This window comes from Molossus molossus, unplaced genomic scaffold, assembly GCF_014108415.1.
Source record: "Molossus molossus isolate mMolMol1 unplaced genomic scaffold, mMolMol1.p scaffold_m16_p_6, whole genome shotgun sequence".
Classification (NCBI taxonomy): Eukaryota; Metazoa; Chordata; class Mammalia; order Chiroptera; family Molossidae; genus Molossus; species Molossus molossus.
Genome location: NW_023425399.1, coordinates 8,279,430 through 8,303,326, shown reverse-complemented (window position 1 = coordinate 8,303,326; position 23,897 = coordinate 8,279,430). Strand labels below are relative to the sequence as shown.

Below are 23,897 nucleotides of genomic sequence, written 5' to 3'. Positions count from 1 at the left end.
TCAGAGACAAGGCTCAGCTCCCGGCTGTGTGATGGTGGCCACGCTACCCCCTCACCTCTCCGCGCCTCCGTTCCCTCATCTGGAAAATGGGGGTGGGGATTAAGCGTGTGTCAGGCATGGGAGGGGAGTGCACGGTCAGGGCACGCAGTGAATGCCCAGCCACGCGAGCGCTGTACGTAATGACAACGGCCAGCTGGCCACCGTGCGCCTCTGGTCTGCAGAGCCCGACCCGCACCAGGACACAGGAATGAGCCCTGACTGGGAGTCACAGGCCACTTGGGGAATCACTGCCCCCCATCAGGGTCCGGGTCAGGCCCGGGTGTAACTCCTTCCTCGAGTCCCCTCTGCACCGACTCCGTGAGGAGGACATTTGGTTTGAGGGTTCTGCTGCTCAGCCCCTGTCTCCAGCCTGAGGTCAAGGCCTTGCCCTTGAGTGTGCGGACAGATCGGGGGCCTGGGCACCGCTGGTGGGGTGTAGACGGGGCAGCAGCTCTGGAAGGTGGTCTGGCGGTTCCTCCAATGGGTACGAAGGTTACGAGACGGCCCAGCATGTCCGCTCCTTGGTGCACACCCAGGAGAAATGAGTGCATGTCCAATAAAACCTGTACACTCGTCCTCGGCAGAATTATTCCTAACAGCCGAGGAGAAAATGGCCAAATGTCATAGCTGATGAATAGATACAGTAATAAATGTGGTCTGTCCGCACAGTGGGATATTAGTGGGCCATATAAAGAATGGAGCATGGATCTATGCTACAACGTGGGTGAATCTTGAGAACACTATGCGGATGGGAAGAAGCCAAACCTAAAAGGTCACATATGATGACCATTTATGTGAAAGTCCAGCACAGGCAAATCCATAGAGACAGGAAGCAGGTCAGTGGTCGCCAGGGGCCGGGAGCAGAGAGAACGGGAGTGACTGCCGATGGCTACGGCATTTCTTTTGGGGGAGGTGAGAATGTTCTGGAATTAGATGGTGGTGATGGTTGCTCAACTTTGTGAATATGCTAAAAAAACACTGAACCATACACTTTAGAAGAGTGAATTTTATGGGAGGTGAGTTATATCTCAATGTTTAAAAACGGATTTCTTAAAAAGTTCTGGCTGTTACTCGCTGCCTGGCCTTGCACAGGTGACTTGGCCTGAGCCCCCGGCTCCCACCAGTAGAACAGGACCATAACCACGGTGCCACCACGTGGGCCTGCTGAGACCACGTGAGAAAATGCGAGCAAGCCGTGCTCCGTAAATGGGAGTTTTAGAATCTGTGTTAGGATCAGTTACTGGGAGAGTAGAAAGTCGGGGTGATCTCTCGAGGGCCTGCCCCCTCCGGCAGCTCTGCTCCCTAAAACACACGCCGCTCGGCTGACTGTCCTCCTGCCCGCCCCCGCTGCCCTGGCTTACCCTGTTCCTTCTGCCTGGTGCCCTGCACGACCCTCCCTGGCAGGTCCAATCTCCTGCCTTCAGGCACCCCGACAGCTCCCCCTCTGGGCCGCTGTCCTGTTCCCAGGGGAGCCACAGGGCCCGCTGGCCCTTTCCCCAGGCCCTGACCGGGAGGCGCTGCCGCAGCTTCTGTCACCCCAAGTGCGCTCATCCCCAGAGTCAGGCTCTCTGAGCAACTTGATGACAGGGGTCATGTCTTCTGCCAGCGTGCCCCAGATTTCATTCGAGGAACAGCTGTAGCCTTCGTTACTTAACCCTTTTCTTTAAATCAACTCACTTTTCAAAACGTGCATTTTAAAAGGACGCTTCAGTTCTGACCGTAAACGAACAGCCAGGGTCATTTGTAAGCAGGGACAACACACTCAGGGACGACTGCAGAACAGCACACTGAGCGTGAGAGCAGGTGGGCACACGTGGGCTCAGGTGGGCACAGGTGCCGCGACGCTCTGCCATTCGGGGGCAGGGCAGTGGGTCTCGGGGAGGACGTACAGACACTACAACAAACAGACCTTTTCACTGGCAAAATTGGGACTGAGAGATCTTTGAAAAGGGACTTCTGTGATCTGTGAGTCACGGTTACTAGTGCCTGGGCCTCCCAAGTCATCTCTCCTCACCTCCTGCAGGTTGTGACTTAAATACACCCCCTCATGAGGCGTTTCCTGGCCCCTCATCTCTGCGGGTCCACCCCTGCCCCCCATTTCCCAATCTTCTCTTGCTGCTTTATTTTTCCTTTAGCACTGGTGACCGTCTGATATCTACACACATTTTCCAATTGTCTGTCATCCAGCTAGATGGACGGACAGCTCCAAGACGTCGGGCCCGGCACTTTCAGAAAGTGCCCAGCATCTAGGGAACATTCCGGAAATATCTCCTGAATGGATGGATGGATGGACAGATGAATGGATGGGTCTTGTCTGTCCAGCAACTTTGCACCATCTTGCTTTGCACCAAATCTCACACCTAGGAGGTGGCCCAGTAAACGGATATACCATGAGGAAGTGAACAAATGAATCAATCAATGAGTTTTTCCCTGGACAGTGAAGCTCCCAATTTTTGAGATAACCCAGGCCTCGTGTGTGTATGTTTTCAAAGTCCCCAATTCTAAATCCTTCCTGCAGATGGTCTCCAGGACTAAAAGAACAGAGCCTTTGCCAAAACAAGTGGATGAATTACCAGGCCTCCAGTTTAGAGAAAGTTGGGAGCCCCAAGAAGTTGTGGGGAGCCAGAGGAGTGGGGAGAGTGTTCCCCAGGGACCAACCCCTCCTTGCCCTCCTGCCCACCGCCCCTGGCACACTGCTGAGTGGGAGAAGCCAGCCAGACACACAGGCACGCTGCACTGACTAAGTGAGCCTAAGTACATCAAGATGCGCACGCTGACGCCAGCCACTCGGAGTGGATCTGGAATGAATTGGGGGGTTGTTAAGATCGCCGACTTAAGCCTCTTCTCACAGGAAAAATATTTATTTCACTGAGCTCTGCTTTTTGGAAAGCTGCACCTCTAACAGTCTGCATCGATCTAGCAGAGTTTTGGCTACTGCTGGCTTTCGTCTCCTCTCCTGTCTCGGGCGGAGTGGGCCGGGTGTGTGTGTGCGTCGGTCCGTGATGATTAAGCAATCAGCCAGAAGACGCAGCCAGGACACTCTGCTCTACTTGAACCAGAAAGCAATGGGCACCAACTGACTTCATGACACGGGACAGACACAGGGCCTGGGTGTTTTATCTGCAGAGATGCCTGCTTGCAAGAGGCAATGACTTCTTTCCTTCCCTTTTTATATAATATGCTCCCTTTTTTCCCCCTCCCTGGTTCTGGGGGGAAAAATACAGACAATTATAGGGAAGGAAGTAAAAATCCTCTTCTAAGGAGCCACGACTAGCCTTTAGCACACAGTTCATTTCTGGTCTACTCTTCGGAGCCTAAGGGTTTGGGTTCTGGCCTTGCCACTTGCTGGCCATGTGACCCTGACAGTCACATCACCACTTGGAACCTCTGTTTCCTCATCTGTGAAACAGAGTCAGAACAATACGTACCTCTGTGGGTTGTTTCAAGGAGTAAACAAGAGAAAGTGCATACAGAGCTTAGCAGTTTCCAGCACATAGTAAATGCTCAATACCTATTTTATAGGGTAAATATATGCAATCTGTATACTTTCCTTTTCCCCTTTCAGGATTCTTATAAGCATTGTTTAATAACCACAAAATATTCCATTGCAGGGCTACACTAACATTATTTTTTAACTGTTCCCTAGGGATGGAAACAGAGGTTGCTTCCACGCTATTACAAAAATTGCTGTGACAAATTTCCCTAGACTCAAATCTTGGTCTGCATTCGAGGTTCTGTCTTTAGGATGAATTCTCAGAAGTGGAATTAGTGGGTCAATGGTATGAGCACTTCCAAGAATCGCAATAGATCACATTTAGCACTGGGAGTTGCTTTCCAGAAAGATCACCATGGACATGTACGGGACATTCCACCTCACCACAGCCCAGCTGCATGGATGCTGTTGCTAATTTGACAGGCAAAATGTCATTTCAGTTCCTTGATTTGCATTTGTTAACATTTTACTCACTATTTTTCTAACACTGGGTATGTACTATGCCGAGCATGGGCTTAGGACTTGTTGTAAACTGTCTTAATCACCCTCTGGGCAAGAAGTGAAAAGAGGGTCTTAAACAGACTTCTGCACACCTGTGTTCACAGCAGCATCATGCACAACAGCCGCAACAGGTGGGAGCAACCCGTGCCCACCAACAAATGAACAGATGCACAAAATGAAATATATGCTAAAATGGAATATTATTCAGCCTTGAAAAGGAGATGGATTCTGACACATGCTCCAGTACAGATGAACCGTGACGGTGTGCTGAGTGAGTAAACCAGTCAAAAATGGACAAGCATAGTATGATCCGTGTATATGAGGTTCCTGCAATAGTCAAATTCATAGAGGCCAACAGAATGGGGGTTACCATGGGCTGAGGGAGGGGGTGATGGTAGTGTTGCATGGGCACAGAGTTTCATGGGGAGAAGGAAACCTTCCGAAGGGTGGTGATGGTGGCACAACAGTGTGAATGTACATAATGCCACAGACCTGTACCTTTTTAAATGGTTAAAATGCTAAATTTAACGTGATATATGTTTTACCATAACAAAAAAAACTTAATCAATCTGCATGACAGCCTACAAAGCACATGTTATTATTACCCACCCCCCTTCTTTAAAAGATGATGAAACGAATCATCAAACAACAAGTGTTGGCGAGGGTGTGGAGAAAAGGGGACTCTAGTACACTGCTGGTGGGAATGCAGACTAGTGCAGCCACTATGAAAAACAATATGGTGTTACCTCAAAAAATTAAAAATTGAACTGCCTTTTGACCCAGAGATTCCACTTGTAGGAATATACCCTAAGAAGCCTGAAACACCAATCAGGAAGAATATATATACCCCCATGTTCATAGCAGCACTGTTTACAATAGCTAAGATCTGGAAACAGCCCAAGTGTCCATCAGTAGACGAATGGATAAAAAAGCTGTGGTACATATACACAATGGAGTACTATGCAGCTGTAAGAAAGAAAGATCTCTTATCCTTTGAGACGACATGAAGGGACCTGGAAAGTATTATCCTAAGTGAAACAAGCCAAACAGAGAAAGACAAGTATCATATGATCTCACTTATTTGTGGAATATAATGAACATAACAGTCTGAGGGATGGGGTAGTCCCAGAGACATGGAAGTGGGGTACAGACTGACAATCCCCAGAATAGGGGGTGGTGGGGGAGAGATAAACCACAGAACTTATATGCATGTATGCATGCACAATGGACATGGACAACAAAGCTGAGGACAGGGTGGGGAGGGAGGGAGAGGGGGTATCAGTGGGGGGAAAAAGGAGAAACATCTGTAACAAAAATAAATTAATTAATTTAAAAAAAAAAAAAAAAGATGATGGAAGTACTGCTCAGAGAGGTTGAACACATTTCCCGAGTTGCACAGCTTATAAGTAGTCGAGACAGGCTGAGATCCAGGTCATACCCTTGAAGGCTACATTACCCTACAAGAAGTCTGTGGATGCAGGAGCCAGAGGGAAAATTCAGCCCAACTCAAGGCAGCACGTGGAGTCAGCAAGACGGAGTGCCAGGCCCCGGCGCTGCTGGCCCTGGAGCTGAGTTCAGTTCTAAACGTAATCTCCAGCCTCCCTGTGGGTTCTAAATATGGCCAAACAAGTTCTTCCAGCCTAATCAATGACGTGGGTGCATTATTTTGAAGATCAAACCTTCTTCCTGGTATGAAAGTAATAAAAGAATGCCGAGTTTGTTTGGAGAAGCAGTCTGTTAGCAGCCATCTGGAGTGAGCCTGGGCTCACTGATGGCGGACACATGGAGCTGTTGACTGATTTCTCGGGGATGGGGATTAAAACCATTTCCTAAACTGGAGTCTGAATTTCTCCTCCTGAATGATCCTGAAACAGGCCCTCGGGAAATAACTAGGCAAAAATTCTAACCTGAGACAAATGTAAAATTTTCCTAAAATTACTAATTAAGAACAAAATAGAACTCTTTAGATGGTCTCCAGGCTAGGGGGAATGGCAGGGTCTTTGTCATTCTGTGAGTCCCCACTTCTCTGGGAAGGTGTTGGGGTGGCCAACTTGTCCATTACCCCTTCTCAGACATGCTACTTCCACTGAGGCGGAGCAGTCCTGTGACCCTCGAGGTCTGGCTACCAATGACTGAACAAGCCTTGGACACTGGACCCAGGAGAGACTGCCACTCACTGGCCAGAAACATACAGCTTCTGGTGCTTGGTCCAAAAGGATGAGCCCAGACACCATACTTTCTCCCCCAGGAATGCAAATCAAGAAACACAGGACATCCCAACTGATGCAGATACTTGAGCTGAAGGGTCATGGATACATGGAGTCGGAATGGCCATTCTGGGGGGCACAAGCACACAGACATCTATGAAGAGGGGTAGGTACTGTGGCACTCTGGATCATAGTGATAGTGTTCAGTGGCTGGATCAAACTCCACCTGAAACCTACACCACCGGACTGTCAAATTCATTTTACTAGATTTTTCTGGGTTTAGATGTGTGTTTTCTTTAATCTTCCCGAAGATGCATTTTATTGATGAGAGAGAGACCAAACCCACAACCTTTTGATGTATGGGACAATGCTCCAACCAACTGACCCACCCGGCCAAGGCTTGACGTCTTTTTTAATAACCAAATAGAACCAAAAGGAACATCCGTACAACCTTGCAAAGCCTCCCTTTTTTACCTGAAATGGTTAGAATAGGTTTATGATCCACAGAACCCAAACTGACGACACCAAAACAGGCAGAAGCCCTTTGGGAGAGTGTAGGGTTCAAAGCAGTGTCCCTGCATGTCCCAGTGACAAGCTCCCTTTTCCTGATCTGAGGCACTTGGAAGAGGGACAAGGAGGTTAGGACTTTGCTGCAGAAACATGCTGTCCTCACGACGACCCCTTTCAGCCCCGGAACTGCTGGTATCAGACTCTCTCTCGAGGTTGGACAAAGGGTGAAGCCAGGAACGCCTGAGGCCAAGGGGCAGTCAGGGGCCTGGGAGAGAAGGGGCTGCGAGTGGGCACAGCTGTTGTCCACAGTCAGTTTAGCTGACAAAGGGGACACACTGCCCTCACTCACAGGCACTGACCCATTGCTGGGCACTACCGGGGGTAAACCGAGTCTCATCGAAGCGAAGCAGCTTAGCCGTGAGTGGTGGCTCTGGGACTTGAACCTGCATCTGCTAGGCTCCAAGCGTGGCACCTTTTCCAATATCTGCCCTCGAAGTTCCCTTCCAGCTGGTTCTGCAATCAGCAGCCCCTCCAGAGGCTGCAGGGAGCTGACTGCTGATGAGGAAAAGGATTCGCACCAACCTGACTCCCTCTCTCCCTCCTCCGCCAGCCCCACGGGAGCCGTGGGTGTGTCCCGCCGACCTGGGAGCAGCTGCTTTTGTCCTCACACAGGGCCGCCGTGGGTAGGATCCCCTGAAGAAGGGGAAGCCAGAAAGAATTCAAAGCAAATTTCCAAAAGGAAACAAACAAGAAGTGGCCACACCTGGGAAACAGCACTTCGAGGCGCCAGGCACTGGCCTGGGTTTGAGCCCACGTGGTGGGCCTGCAGGTGCTGCCGTCGCGACTGCAGGGCTGGCCTCGGGGAAAGCTGGAGGCGCTGAGGCCCAGCACCCGTAGGCCACTCTTCATCCAGGGTCCACGCGGGACCCTCCTCTCCAAGGCCGGGCACTGACTCCACCGTTGGCTTCTTGCGGTTTCTCAGGGGCCCCAGGGAGTCAGCTGAAGCGGAACCAGGATACGGATTTGCGTCCTCGCTGACCGTGTGATTGGGGTAAGTCAATGCCCCTCTCTGAGCCTCGGTTTTCTCATCTGTACAATGGGCGGCTTGTGCTAGACCAGAGATTTTTCAAACGGCTGACTGCACCTGTCTGTGCGCTGTGGGCTCAACTGATGGAGTCACGACGGGCTTGGATCGATGTCATTCCACCTCCGCGTGAGGGGCACACCCTGTCCGTTCTGGGAATGACCACATGCTTCTCTGACCTCACCTGGCACGCTGCTGGGCGCCACGACCTGACTGGTTAAGTGACCTGAGCTCTCTGTTCTGTTTCTCTGCACAATGTCTGCGGGCCGTGAGTGTGACTGGGTCAGGGCTAGGGTCAGGCAGCCCTGCCTTGGAGCCCGGTCTGTCCTGACTCCAGTGTGGCCGCCTCTCCAAGCCTCTGGTTCAGCATCCGTCCTAGGGATAACTGTACCTCCTTCCTAGGAATTTGGGGATTTGCATTGAGATCATGCATGCAAAGCTCTTGGCTCTGTGACTGGCATGAGCCTTCTAAAACAACAGGCTCCTTGAGCTCAGGACAGCCGCGGGGACTTTCCTCCTGCCGAGGTCAGCTGGGTCTTGGGCACCTATTTTCTGACTGATTGGCTGCGGCTGAGCTGGGAGAACAAGAGATATTGAAGGACTTTCTCTCGACTGTCTGGCTTCCTTCGACTGGTTGCCAGCCATCTCTTCCCTCCAGGACAGCCCTGAGCCCCATCCCCAGCCGGGCCTTACTTCGGCATCACCTCCTTTGAGAATGTGTGTTTGGTGAGGCATGTACTTGGTTTCCATTGAGATCTCTGTGGACAGACCGTTTGCCGGTCGGGTTCCTGGTGCATCGTCCTGCCTGTCTGCCTGTCCTGCCTGTCTGCCTGTCCTGCCTGTCTGCCTGTCAGGCCACACTGAGCGAGATCCAGGTCAGCGGCCGCGCCGTGGCTTCCCTCTGACCTCGCGTGTACTTCTGATCCGTGTGCAGCCTCGGTTTGGAGTGGAAATCTCCACTGAGCGGCCGCTCTCCTCTTAATGCTGGAATCGAGCGGATCCCACAGGCAAGTCGGGAGGGTCACTGAGTTCCTGCGTGACTCTAGGCCAATCACGCCAACTCAAAGAGTTTTAGCTTCTGTATCTCCATCGGCTCAGAACAGGCATTGCAAATCGCTTTTGGCTCGTGTTCTAACAGCAGCGGGTGGTGTGGGCTGCTTTGATGGCGCTGCGGTGGGTTCCGAGGCTGTTCTGCTCACTAGGACAGGGTGATGTGACTGATCGAATTGAAGGGTGGACAAGAAGTGTGTTTGGGGTCACGTACTTGCTACCCCAACCCAGAAGCTCTGTGAGGCTCCTCAAAGTGTGAAACAACTCTAATTCTTAAGATCTCACTGGATCACACACAATTTAAGATCTCTCTGTTGATTTGACCTTTTACCTAACAGCACCCCAGTTTCTCCTGGTCAGTGACCCATTACTACTTTCCAACACACACCATGGAGGCCTGTGCAGATGCCCACAGCTCACAGCCACAGGGGCTGGTTCGGCCAAGGTCACTGACAAGCAGCCCTAAGACCCCCATCCCGACACCCCGCCGGATCCAGCCAGATCTGAGGCTAAACCTAATCCTACACGTTTAAATTCAGTAAACCAATACAGTCTTTTTTGCTTAAGCCACTATTTTAAATTTTTTTTTTTCTTTATTGATTTCTAGAGAGAGGGGAAGGAAGAGGGAGAGAAAGATAGAAACATCGATGAGAGAGAACATCGATTGGCTGCCTCCTGCATGCCCCCCACTGGGGATCGGGCCCACAACTTGGGCATGTGCCCTGACCGGGAATGGAACCGGCGACCTCTTGATGCGTGGGTTGACGTTCAGCCAGTGAGCCACACCAGTGGGGTTAAGCCACTATTAATCAGAGTTTCATCACTTGTAACTCAGAGTCCTAATAATGCACAGATTCTTTTGTTCCCAGTCAGGCCCAGAATGGGCACCAAAGAAGGTTTGGCTAATATGACAGTGAGAACATCTGGGGTTTTGTTTTTCTTTTCTTTTCTTTCTTTCTTTTTTTAAATCCAGCCAGAGACCTAGAATGCAGAAAAAAAGAGATGAATTTCTTCGCCCTGGCTGCTTTGGCTCAGCAGTTAGAGTGTCAGCCCTCGGACCAAAGAATCGTGGGTTCAATGCTGATCAAGAGCATGTACCTCAGTTGTGGTTCGTCCCAGCCCTGGTCGGGGTTGTGCAGGAGGCAGCGAGTTGATGTGTCTCTCTCACGTCAATGTTTCTTTGTCTCTTTCTCTTTCTCCCTCTCTCCCACTCTATCTGAAGATAATTAGAAAAATATCCTCGGGTGACAGTAATAAGTGATAAAATGACCCCTGCTTCGGATGAGTAGAGTCAAAAAAAAGACAAATTGTCTGGAACATCCTTCTATTCCTCCCCCCCGCCCTAAACACCGTTTTCATGAATGCTTTTTCCCTAGCTTCCTGGGGCACTGAATCTAGCTTGGTTAAAGTCTGTTTAAAAACATTGACATAAATCATAAATCCCCTGGAGAGGGACCATTAACCATCAACCAGCAAAGTTAATATCCCTGCACCCCCGTCTCCTCCAGTTACATGGTCTGGAACCTCCGCCCCATCCCCAGAGGAAACTTCCCTGCCTTGTCCTAGAACATTTCAAAATTGGGTTTCTGCTTTAAGTTCGTAACATGTCCTCATCCCAGCTCAGCATCCTGGCTTGCTCCTGCACAGCTCTGGGCATTTCTGGGGTCTGGCTTCTGAAGTTTTTAGGGGGCAAATTCTTCTCTGCCTCCCCACAACTCTCCGGGAACCTGAAGGGCGCAGCATGCCTTCGGAGACACAGACCCTGGTGCCGCCATCCTAGAGAGGGGCCGAGAGAGCAGCAGGAAATCTGAGCTGAGGTTACCTAAAGGCCTGAGGTACTGCATCAGATTAAATTGACCGGATTACACGACATCTGGTGTTTTTCCTTGTTGCCCTAGGACGAGGGTTTGTGAGAACGCTCAGATCAATTACAGGAAATAAAGAGAAGACATTTCTCGCCCCGTACGCATGAGCAGAGGGCCCCATCAGTCACCAGGAGGGACACTCCTGTGGGTGGGACCCACACGGTCCGTTCAGCACGGTGTCTGAAACGTAGTCAGTGTTCAATGAACATCCACGGAAGAAGCAAACGCGTGTTCCAGTGCTGACGCCCCTCGGCAGCAGGCAAGAGCGCGCTGTGGACTGCGGAGGGAGAATTCTTTTCTTGGCTTCCTCAGGGACACAGGCTTTGGGGTCAGACCCTGGCTCAGCCCTTGTGTGGGCAGCTTCTGACATGGCCCCAATGACCTCACCTTCTGGTGGTCATGCTCTCTTAAATGCGAGTGGACCTAGTGACTTGCTTCTAATAAACACAATGTGGCAAAGTGATAGAATGTCATCTCCAAGATCAGGTAGTAAAAGACAGTGACTCAGCTCTTTGCATACACACACGCACACACACGCGTGTGCACACACAGGCGCATGTGCACCTTCTTGGCCTGCTCACAGTGGAAAAGCAAGCTGCCCTGCTGGGGAGGCCCACGAAGCTAGAAACTGAGGCCTCCAGCCAATAGCCACAGAGGAACCGAGGCCTTCGGTCCAAGGACCTGCAAGGAACTAAATCTCGCTCACAAACCCAGAAGTGGATCTGCCCGCGTTGAACCCGGGGAAGACTGAAGCCCTGCTGACACCGTGGTTGCAGCCCGCGAGAGTCCCTGAAGGAGAGGACACCGCCAGGCCATGCCTGGACCCCCATCCTGCAGAAACCTGAGACCATCAACGTTTGTTAAGCTGCGAAGCTCTGGGGTCCTGTGTAATGCAGCAGTAGGTAACTCCCATAGCTCTACACACGGGGATGTGTGTGCCCTCATCTGAAAGGGAACATAATAATCACACCTTTCCACCCTACAGGTGCATTGCAACGACCAAGAAAGTGAGTGAATGAATGAACGGGACCAGTGGTTGGAGCAGTAAGATGATCGGATTCAGGAAAGAACACCCAAGGGGCAGGTTGGAATGAATCTGACGAGCTCTCACTGAGCAGCTGCCACAGGCCGAGTGCCCATCTGTACCCCTGGGAGGGTCCCTCGCCAAGGTGAAGCCCTACCTCCATCCTCCCCTCGCCAGCCAGTTCTTCTCGGGGCTCCCAAGGACCACTGCTCAGAGCTGCCAGGACACTCAGCCTCCTTTGCCACCCCCCCACTCAGTCCCGCTGTCCCTTCTTCATGGACTATGTTCCCCATGGGACTGCTGTTGCCCAAAACCTGGCCAGGCTTGGCGCCACGAGACAACCAAGCCGATAGCCACGGCATCTGATAGCCCCAGAAACTGACCCCCGTGGGAGGGCCTCAGCCAGCTGGCAGGAGTGTCACAGCCTGGCCACATCTCCGGGGCAGTCAGTCCTGGGGTGACAGGGACAAAGGGAGGGAGGGGTCAGACCACAGCCTTCACAGGGTGACAGATGCCTGACTCCAAGTCAGGAGAATGAACTTAGACCTGGATACATATCACAGGACCCAGGGGCCTTAACAAATGTCCTGTCCAGCATTCCCTGCTGGTCCGTGTGACCCTCAAACCTGAACTGGACCCGTGGTGCTGAACCAGGCTCGACTGCCCATAGAGGCACATGTCTGCCCCCATCTCATCTGGGGCTGGAGCCACAGGGACCATGTGGCCACTGTCTGTCCTTCCTCACTCCTATGTCGGAGGTGTAAATCAGACCCTTGATGTCCACAGGGTCTGAAGGAGACCGGCCGGCAGCCCATAGGCAACTCACCTGCAGCAGGTCGAGCTCTGGGGGTAAACCTAGCCCCCATCCTGGGTCCTCCCCGCTCCAGCTGATCCCACAGCCTCTCAGATGCTGGGCACACGGGCCACCCAGGCTGGGTGACAACCAACATCGGTACTGGTCTCCCAACTGCCCCAAGGGGCGGTACCTGGAGCAGGCTGCTGCCCAGTGCGCATCGGGCGAGTCGGAGCCTGACCCCTAGCTCAGCCACCCCCATCACTGTGACGACAGTGGTCAGTGTTAGTGAAACTCGCTCTGTGCCACCAGCCCAGGGAATCCCCACAAACCTCGTCCACAGGCCGGTTATGTTATAATCCCCACTGATCCCGGGCGAGCTAAGGCCCGCTGGTCGGTGGAGGAAGCGAGATCTGAACCCGGGCAGCGTGGCTTTGGGGCAGCGTGGCTGGCCCCCCTCAGGCCCGCCCCCCGCAGAGCCCTGAGGCTGGCCTGTCCTCCAGGAGGCCTCGTCTCCCCAGGGGCCTCCAGCCCACTCGCTGGCCGGGGAAGGCTCCGGCTCTCCCTGCTGACACAGCAACTCTTTCTTGGCCCCAAAGCCACAGTTGTTGAAAATTACAATCCTTCCTTCCTGACTCCGAGCTCATGGCTCCAAGGGACTCCTAATGCAGACGTCTCCGTTGTCCAGAGCAAGTTCTTTCCATGGCCGCGGCCCAGGCGTGGTAGACAGGAACTGCGGAGTGTCGTGTGGCAGCAAGCTCGTTTGTCTCTGTCAGGCCCTCCCCACGGGCCCCTCTCCCCTCGCTGTCATCCTGTGAGGGTCTTGGCCAGGTCTGGCCGGGGAAGTCGGGGCCTGTGGACCCGACGGAGTGAACCACTTTGCGAGCATTTAATAGCGCGATCTCGGTGTCAAATAAATCTCACCTTAATGGACCGTTTTTCAATGTGTAACCCCGAGTCAAGACTCCCAAAATGTTACCGGCTGTCGGGGGTGAAATGTGTGCCTCTGATACGCTCTTACATGCGTGGGGGTCACACGGCTTCCTACTCGTGGGGGGCCAGGCCCCTGTGATCTGAGGCGGAACACAGCTTCACATTTGCCATTGGCAAGACCAGCTACATTCCTCCCCCACACACTTTTATAGCCTCTTTGGGGGACATGTGTCTAGAGAGAGGTGTGGGCCAGGAGAAGTCTGTCTCAGACGGCTGGGATTCTGGGACAGAAACTACGGCAACATCACGCTCTTGGGATGGGATTGGAGGGCTCGAAACCTTACCAGCTCTGGAATCAGAAAGAAAAGGGTCCAAACCCCAGATTTGCTGTTTACCAGCTGTGCATCCTTGGGCAAATCAGTTCACCTCTCTGGGCCTCAAACAAGTAATCACAGAACCCACTTCACAGACTGTGGAGAGGGCTAAACGGGAGAATAAAAGAAAGGAGATCAGAATGTGCTGCAGGAATCCTGTGGTAGGAGGAGTGTTAATTTTTATTAGCCCTGGCCAGTGTGGCTCAGCGGTTAGAGCATCAGCCCGTGGACCAAGGAGTCCTGGGTTCGATTCTGCCAAAGGTACATACCTCGCTTGCAGTTCGTCCCCAGCCTTGGTCATGGTCGTGAGGCAACCAATGTGTCTCTCTCACATCAATGTTTCTCTCTCTCTCCCACTCTATCTGAAGATAAATGGAAACATTATCCTCAGGTGAGGATTAAAAATAATAATAATACTAATAGTAATTTTATTACATGGTGTCATGAATTGAACAGTGTCCCCCTAAATATGCATGTCTCCCCAGAGTCTTAGAACATGACTTGCTTTAGAAATAGAGTCTTTGTAGATGTAATTACTTAAGATGAGGTCACACTGGATGAGGGTGGCCCTACGTCCAATGAATGGTGTCCTTGGAGAGGAGAGGAGGGGACACAGGGAAGAAGGCCTAGGAAGGCAGTGAACATCTGCTCATTCATTTGCTCTCTTCTTCTGGAAAAGTCCAACAGCAGACAAGGAGGGGACCCGGGCCAGCACCAATGGAGCAGGGAGTCCTCTGGCCCAATCAGTGCCCTCAAACAGTTCTAAGGTCACCCCAGCATTTACACTATCTGGGTTTTTGGCAATTGTTGCCGCTAAGCTGTAGAATGGGGGGGGGGGAGTAGCAAAATATAGGCAAAACCACCCTTACGGTGCAACCCAAGAGCAAAGATTCCCCCACCCTAGATCAGGGTGTTTTTCCACCAGGAAACCAGAACAGTTCATCCGAGTTTCTTCACCCTTTGTCCCAAGATGCAAAAATGTCAGAAATGTGCACGGGCTCTGGCCTGAGGGACACTGGCTCTCGCCCCCGTAGTCCATTTCCTGCACCGGCTGAGGGTCAGGGTGCAGACCACTGCCTGGAGAGTCAGGACGGAGGGCCGGCTCCTGCTGGGTCCCACGCTTGCTGTAGAGCAAGGGACGAGGCCTCCGTCTCTGGGAACTGGTTTTCTTCCCAGCAGACTGGAGGTGATAATATTTGCAGACATAATCTGGAGCAGATGACAACCAGAGGTCGTACTGGGCTATTTTCCTCTGTCCTCCCTAAGCTTAGGGTCAGCAACATGCCAAGTGGGCTCTCTCAGTGCCTCCCTCCGACCCTACTTTATAACACGGGGACTCGGACTGCGGGCAAACCCATCTGTATTCACAAAGCACCAACAGCAAGCTCACGCCGTGCCAGTTTCTGAGAGGTGGTTACAACTGCTCACACCAATGCTTGGCAACATCGGCAGTACCACCCTTTGTTGAGCATTTGCTAGATCCAAAGCATTCTGTGCTTTGCCTCGTTAAATTCTCACCACAAACCTGCAAGACACGTATCATGAGAACCCCCATTTTCCAGGGAAAACTCAGCTCAGTGGCAGTAACTTGCTCAAGGCCCCACAGTTCGGTTGGACTCCCTTTGAACTCTGCTTCCAAAGCAGACGCTGCTGCCCACACATACCCACAACCCAGGGGGCAGCGGTGGTGAGACCCAGACCCTCCCATAAGTGTGACATTCCTCATACGAGCTTATATTTCTAGTGCCCGACACGGAGTCAAACAACTCATATATATTACATCATACATTACATCATAAACCTTCCTGAGAAGCTACCATTATTATCATCCTGTTCATACAGATAAGGACATAGAGGCCAAGGGGTGACAAAGGTGGTAACACTAAGTCAGGACCAAAATCTGGCCTTCCTGACTCCACATCTAAGGTTTTGCCCCCACCCTTTCAAAATGGGGCCAGATACCATGGCTGCTAAATCCATGCAGAGACAGTCACAAGTGTTGGAGAAAAGCCCTAGAGGGACTTTCTGGAGGAAGAGGATCACAATGGATGGGCAGAACCTGCAAGGTACACATTCCCTCTCTTCAGACACCTCAGGGCATTTGCCAGGAACCTGGGAGCTGGCGGGCCCAGGCCCAACCTTCTGAAACTTAGCCCCAGGCATCTCATTCCCCAGGGACTCGAGGAATCCGTCCTGCCCCCACCCACCCCACACAGGCCTGTCTGCATCCCGGCCAGGGCTGGCCCTTCGCCCTGTGCACCTCTCTCCACTCTGCAGGCCTCAGGAAGGAAGGTCGGGAGCCGATGTTGTCCTGGGCTCGCATACCTTAGGGGAGGGCTGGGTACACAAAGCCGCAGGTCATTCACGGCGGCATTATTTGCGACCACAAAAGACTGGAACCAGTCTCCCGTCTGTCAGCAGGAGCCGGGGTGAAGACACCCTGGCCCAGCCACGTACCACGCAAGTGCCAGCGGAGGAAGAGTGGGGTGATTGGGACAAATGCTGAAAGCGTGACATTCGGGAAGAACCTGACGCACGCAGGGGCAGGGCCTCATCCAAGCGAATGAACCCTTAAAGCAATCTCGGGGGGCAGGCCCAGGGTCATCACTTTGAAACGAGGAAACTGAGGTGTGGAGAGGTCAAGTCCCTGGTGCCAGGCTGACGGCTGCACGCGGCGCAGCTGGGCTTGGGGCAGGCGATGGGTATCAGAGTCACGCTCCGGTCCACTCTGCCACATGGCCTCCCGCTGCTCCGTCTTGACAGTAACCTCCCTCGGCCACGAGCACCCGGAATCGGGGAAGAAGAGAAACGCAGACAACCCTCAGCATCAGGGCCCTGCGCTGGCGGGGAGCAGGACTCGTCGGCAGGGGCCTGACGGACGACTGTGGACGACTGTGATCACTCACACACCCTGGTAGCCAACTCCGCTCTCCAGCCAGTTACGGCCAGCGGGCCCCCTGATTATTTTTATAGCCTTCCCTGGAGGCGTGACAAGGAAAACGAAACGATCCGCAGGACCCCTTTCATCGCTAACAGCCGGGTTTCACTGTTGGGGTTGGAGGAAGGAAAGAAAAATCAGTTTTTCCCCCGCTTTGAGCTCATCAACAGAACTCAAGGCCGGGGGGCCAACATGTCGAGAAAAGCTGTTCTCAAGCAGAACTAATTGGCAACAGAAATGGAATTTCCCCCCCAAAAAGGATAAACACGCTCTATCCCTGGGAATTACCCTTCGGAATAGGTATTCCAGACACGTGGGCAGCTACCCGTGGGCAGCCTCACCCAAACGAGGCCAAAGGCGGCCTGGGCTGGTCACCATTCAACTCGGTCGGCCTGCCTTGCTCTAAGATGTTCACGGAGGTCGATGGCCCAAACCAGCCCAGCCTGGACTGCACACGGCTCTCCACTTGCCCAGCATTGCTTCCCTCCTCCAGGGACAGCAGTTGGCTTTGGGGTCCCCCAGACACTGATCTGGGTGGAGCTGATCCCCCCCAACTCTGGGGACGGCCCTGGCAGGCTTACACCAGTGAGCATATCCAGGGCTATTTCAGGAATGGGCATCCGACCCAACCAGAAACAAGAGGCACGAGAAGAAAACATTGGCTGAGGCTTCTGGAAAGGAGAACTCTACCTTTGTAGAGGTGCGGAGATGATACACACAACAGTCAAGATCGCAGCTACCGCCGTGGACAGAAGTAACGGTCAGCATGCTAGTTCCCAGTGGGTGGCAGGTATACAGGTATTTTGTTGTTGTTGTTGTTGTTCTTTATTGAGTTTAGAGAGAGAGGAAGGGAAAGGAAGAGAGAAAGAAACATTGATGAGAGAGAACATCGATCGGCCGCCTCCTGCATGCCCCCTGGGGTCAGGCCCACAACCTGGGCATCGAACCGGCGACCTCCTGGTGCATGGGTCGACACTCAACCACTGAGCCACACTGGCTGAGTTGTACAGGTGTTTTTATTTTATAAATAGATGTGGCAAGACTTCGATGGAAGGGTAAAGGGCCATCCGGGTGCTTCTTTCAGCGTCTCATGACGAGATGATGATCAGTTCAATTCTACCTGAGGTCCATTTTTTAAAGTCTTGAGGAAAGCTCTCTAGACCTAGATCTGGGGACCAGAGATCGATGGGGACCCCTGTCCCTGGGTAAGTGAGCAAAAGACCTAAGGCTGTTCCCTCTTTGGTTAACCGGGGACAAGCCTATTTGGTCCATGGTTGGGGAGGGGCAGCCAACGGTGTATTTGGAGGGAACACTTATACCCCTCCTCATGCCTCTACCTGCAGGGTCTCCCCCCCCTCCGTGGGGAGACTTTGGAAGGAGATGCCGGGCATGGTCCGCAGTGGAGAGCTGCCCACAGCACTGTGTGGGGCTGGAGGGTTCAATTCAGGGGACAACATAGTAATAGCCACCTGACCACAGCAGAATCCAAGCCCCACGATCTCCCTGACTCCGGGGTAATCTGGACTCGGGGAGGAAGAGGGTGTTATTTCCAGGGCCCTCCAAGCCCACCTGAGACAGGCGAGGGGAGGAGCGCGGGGGGCCACTTGAAGGGCGGGAACCTGGGCCCAGGTTGGTCTGACAGGCACATCTGAGGATGCCCAGCTCACTGCCTCTCACTGTCATGCGGATGAAGGGCCACTTGATGAGTCAGCACAGACCACTAAACTGTGGAATTCATAAGTGAAATATGGCTCTAATTCAGGATTCTCCCCAAAAGTCTGGCTGTCTTATCACCCTTGGCAACATAGCACAGCAAGTATGTCCACGAGTACCTATGGGGTGCTCACTATGCGCAATAAGCATTTCCTAAGTGCCTGCTGTGGGTTATAGCACTGAATAAAACAGGCCAAAAGAGAGAGAGAGAGAAATCCCTGCCCTCAGGAAACTTACATTTTAGGGGGCATTAAAAAAAAGAAAAGAAAAATATGTAGTATGTTGGATGATAAATGGTGAGGAGTGAACCTTGTGGAGATCCGGACAATGAGTGGTCCAGGCAGAGGGGAAAGCAAGTGCAAAGGTCCTGAGGCATGACTGTGCCTGGCACAACGGAGAACCACAAGTACAGTGAAGGGGAGGATGAGAGAGGTGAGGTCCAGTTCCTGTAGGGCCTCGTGGCCATCGTGAGGACTTTGCCTTTTACTCCAGGTGTGGTGGGAGCCAGGACTGGGGGATGAGGGTGTCCTGGGCAGAGGAGCAATGGGACCTGATTCCTTTTCACAGGACCTGACCGGCTGCAAGCGGAGAACAGACTGTCAGAGAGGCGAAGGAAGCAGAGACCTCAGTGAAGAGGCAACCATGATGGTCCAGAGAAAGATAACAGCTGCTTGGACCAGGCTGACACAGGGGAGGTGACCGGAAGCGGTCAGCACCCAGTTACAGGTTGAGGGCAGAGCCAATCACATTCTTTTTAGTGCAGAGTGGGAGCAGGTGGGCTCTCCTTGTGTGTTTTGGGATCAAGAAAGTCTGAGACCTGGTTAGAAGGCGGAGATGTGGTTGCCAAAAGGGATTTCTTCTCTCAGCCTCCTGGGACTTGGGTCGTGCCGGCTCTGCATGGTGTAGGTCTGCATGGCCTAACGGGGAAGACGCCCGGACACGCGGGCCAGTGAAAACAGCAAGAAGCAGATAGAAGGAGAAATGCTCTCATGTTTGAAAATTATGACCTGTGAGTGAATGAATGGCTGGAAAAATAGGTGCACCTGGCTCTTAATGACCTGGAATGAAGATTTAAACTCAGGATTGCCCTCCCTACCACGCAAAATAAAATGATAATCAACCCCGTCTTTAGTTCTCTTTAAAATGTCGGTGGCACGGCTCCCCGCTGCCATCACAACAGGCTCCTCGGAGCCAGTGTCCCTACCTGGGCCTCCTCCTTGGCCTGGACTGGAAGGGAGGCGGGGCTTGGAAGGGAGAACTATTTTCCTCTTGTGCTTGCTGGCTTGGGAGAGCTGGAAAGGGCCCACCTGGCTCCTAAAGTTTCTAAAAATAGAAAGTTGTCTTAGCTTTCCTATAGTTTTGGCTTAGCTGTTCCTTCTACTTTTGCCAAGATGCCGTTGGTATTAGAGAATCGTCGCTGTGCGTGAAAATGCAGGACGGCGGGGGCGAGACTGCAACGGGACCGAATGAGCGGGCAGCTGCCACGGATGGGCCGCCAGGGATGCTGCTGGTGTGGACGACACCTCCGACCCGCCCAAGCCCTGCATCCATCCCAACCGGCGGGCAGGACAGCACTTCTGCCGTTGGTTTGTTTTAGCTGAGAAGAGGAAGTTGAGGGAACTGTGTCCAAGGCCAAGTGCCTGGAGTTTGAATCCTTCTGGGTGAGGGCTGAGGACCGTCCATGAAGGACTTCCGAGACCCTGGGCACAAACATATATGCTGTGGGGCCAGCGGTGTGCTGGTAAAGGTTAATAACAAGCTCTGCAGGAGAAAGTGTGTGTGTGTGTGCGTGCACATGTGTGTTTACACAGATATATGCACATACACATGCACAAGCACACACACACCTACACACATATACTTAGGTTTATTATAGAGTGTATTGATGTAAAGGATATCTGGCACACAATTTCCAAATAAAGGTAAAATTTACCATGCCCCTTTTTGTAAAGTTCGTATCATCAATGGATTCATGCAGAACGTTTTCATTGGTTGTTTTCCCCCCTCAACTCTGGTATCTGTAGTCAATCTAGGGTTTTAATGGGTGAGCAACTGTAGTCCTTCAGGGATGTTGGTTGATATTTGATTTTAGCTTAAGGAGTAAGACCAACGAGATATAAGGAGCACGTCAGAGTTTAACTAGTTTGTCAATGAAATGAGCAACTTCCTCAATTTTAGGTGCTATACACAATTTTACAATGTAACAGCTAGAGAGAGAACAGATTTGTTGTTGTTGTTGTTGTTGTTAGCTTTTCCATTGATATTTTAGACAGAGTGGAGGGAGGGAGAGAGACACATCGACTAGTTGCCTCCTGCATGACCCTGACCAGGTTGGAGATCAAACCTACAACCCAGGTACATGCCCTTGACTAGGAGTCAAACCCAAGAACCTTTGGTCCATGGACTGATGTTCTAATCACTGAGCCAAACCAGCCAGGGAGAGAACAGACTTTTATGTTTAATCTGCATCATTAACTTTTCCTCCCTCACGTTCTCAGATCTAGACAATGAACAGAACAATAAATTAAGCCCTGTGTTGTACACGTTTGCCAATTCCCGAAGTGTAAATACTCCTCATGTGGCCTATATCAGGCTACCAACTTGACATCACTAGAGATGAAAGCGGAAGGAGAGGGCCCAGCACACCGTTATGTAGTGCTTCCACCAGGCAGCTACGATCGATGTCAATGACCTCAGGAGCACAGGTAATATGGACAGGCGGACCAGCTATCCCAGTTTGCCCGGGACTGAGGGGGCTTCTGGGACCATTAATCACCCTAGAGCTGGGACCACCACTCAGGCCTCTGCTTGAGCCTAAGACAGAGCCCGTCCCTAAAAGGACGAGAGGTCTGAGTTAGTACAGAACTGCTGTAGGATGGAATTTTCCAGGGAAGAGAAAACAAGAGGCCACATCTGGGTGCCGGGACCTCCAAGATGCCTGACCCCCTGAGGGATTCCCCACCTGCCGTGGCCGCTTATCTCTTGGCTGCTGCCGGCCACAGCTGTGGGGACGCATATGCAAATAGCCTGCGATAATGCGAATGTGTGACTCCCCAGGGGCAGGCATGTGGAAAGCAGTGTTTCACAATTCCGCCTCGTCCAGAGGAGCAGTGGGGGCGCAGAATGATTTGAAACACATTTTTTGAAAAGGCAAAATAAAATTGGAACGAAACCTAGCAGAGACATATGCCACTCTCTCCACCCCCAGCTCTCTCCACCCCTGCCTGATATTAACCCTGTTCTCTCACACGCTGGAGTCTCCTCCGGCAGAGCGGCAAACACAGCAAATGACACCGGGCCCTCCATTCCGATCAGGAGCCCCTGCCCGTCCCAGGACAGGGGCTGACACACCCTCCAAGCAGCTACAGGCTGCTCACCTGCTTGCTTCTTCCTCTGCCCAACCTCTCTGCCTCCCTCCTCCCGATAATGCGCCCTCCTCCTCCCCCCTGCTTCCTGGGATAATCACGGATGCATAGACCACAGCATACAGACCACTGGAGAAGGACGGTTTAGTGAAAGTAAAGTCCGAAAAGCCGAGATCTGATTGTCATCTCTGCCGCTGACCAGCAGTGTGTCCTTGGGCAAGTCACTTCACCTCTCTGAGCCTCTGTTTGCTCCGTGTACAATGAGGAGAATGATGGTAATACCTACTCCACAGGGATAGCGGGGCATCCCCGAGCTGCAGTTTCAAAATGCCTAGCACGGCGCTTGGCACACAAGAGAAAGCGGTCCCAGCAAGAACCCTTTGAAGATCCCGGGTTCAAGCACTCCGTTTCAGAGCCGGACAAGCAGAGGCCCAGAGAGGGAAAAGAACCTGCCCAAAGCCACACAGCATCTCGGCCTCAGCACCGGCTCCCGGCAGCAGCTTGGGGGGCTCCGGGTTGGAGAGTGAGGACGCGCTGCCCGCCCCTGGCCGGTCCCCTGGCCGGTCCCCACCCCGGATCCCCGATCCCCGATCGGAGCAGTCGCCTGCACTCACCGTCAGCAGGGCTGGACCTTCGGGAGCCCGCGGCCACCCTCCGGGAGGCAGCCTGGTTGGTCGCTGTGGCTTCCCATCCACATGGAGAGGAGCCCGGACTCGCCCCAGGAGCCCACTGTCCCCGTGGTCTTCGCAGACCCGGCTGCGGGCCCCGATAGCGCCGCCGGGCTCTTATCTGGCCTGTGTCAGGGTCCAGGCGCTGCAGATCCGGGGTTCCAGGAAGCCCGCCCGGGGCGCCCCCAGCGGGCCCCGCTCCCCCGGATGCCGCCTGCGGCTCTGGACGCCTCCGATTGCCTGTCAGTGTCACTCGGAGCTCCGCCCGGGAGGATTCCGCGTGGGCCCCCCGCGGGCCGCGCCCCCTCGCGTCCCACCCCCACCCCCGTCTTGGCGAGGGGACTGGGAGAAGGCAGCGAGAGTGGCGAGTCCGCCCGTCTGGGGCTGTGTCCTGGACTCTCCGCGATCAATCACGGAGCATCTGATGCCTGCTTTGCCTCCGAGGGGGGTGAGGGGGCGCCCAGAAGTTTCTGTTTACTCCGCTCTGCACCGGGCTGCGTGCTAATCGCCAACAGGCCGGAGGCAGCCCCCACCCCCACCTTCCTCTTCTTACCTTGCCCCGCTCTCGTCCCCTCCTCCGCTTTCTCCTGTCTTCTCCCCTCGTCGCCATCTGTCCCCTCCTCACACCGGATCTGCTGCTCCACACACCCCTTCCTCTGGCCCTGGGTTTCCCCAAATCCCATCATCGCCTTGTGCCTCTGGCTTCTCGGATGCGAATTGGCTTCGCCTTTTTCCTTCACATCTTTACAGCTAGTAGGCAACCTCTTTTACTGCCCCCCCTTTACAACCTAATTATTTCAGGGTTTGCCCCCCAAAAAAACACACACAACCCTGTGATATTTGTGTGTTAAGACTCCTCAAAACTTAGTGTCTCTGAGTCAAGGGGGGGAGGGGTGCCAGGCTTTTTTTGTCACCTCTGCTCATCTTGCTTTGGATTCTGCTCAGGGATGCACCGGGAACAAAGTCCCCATTGACGGAGACGGCACTACAGGGCCTCCCAGCCTGTAACACCTAGAGATGAATTTCCCTGCCTCACCCTGGCTCCCTTCCACCTTCCAGCCACTGCAGACCAGAAGCCAGGGCTGAGCAGCCCCAAGAACAGAAACTAACACCCCCCCCCCCCACTCACACTCACACACACACTCTGAAGGGTAACCCTGCACAAGCTTTGAAAACCGAAAGCAAGAATAGGGTGCCACCCGCACATCACGTAAGCATGTGCAGTAGGAGGCATGCCCATGGAGGTTTGCTAGGAAAAAAAAAAGGCTAATCACAGGAAACAATCGGAAATAAATATCCGTCAAATAACGATTGTTACATAGAATGCAGAAGAGTCAAGC

General features: G+C 53.0%; 1 protein-coding gene across 4 annotated transcripts in view; it reads right to left on the bottom strand.

The window, feature by feature from the left end:
• The window catches only part of RIPOR3 (RIPOR family member 3), a 60,639-nt gene extending 37,945 nt beyond the window's left edge, over window positions 1-22,694 (bottom strand). For 3 of the 4 annotated variants that reach the window (XM_036244246.1, XM_036244247.1, XM_036244248.1), the window contains exon 1: window positions 22,504-22,694. The gene's annotated coding sequence lies outside the window, so the exon portion shown is untranslated. Of the gene's footprint in view, window positions 1-17,501; window positions 17,635-22,503 lie in introns of all 4 variants that reach the window. The other variant, XM_036244244.1, reaches the window with a different exon arrangement.
• Window positions 22,695-23,897: the final 1,203 nt, after the last annotated feature.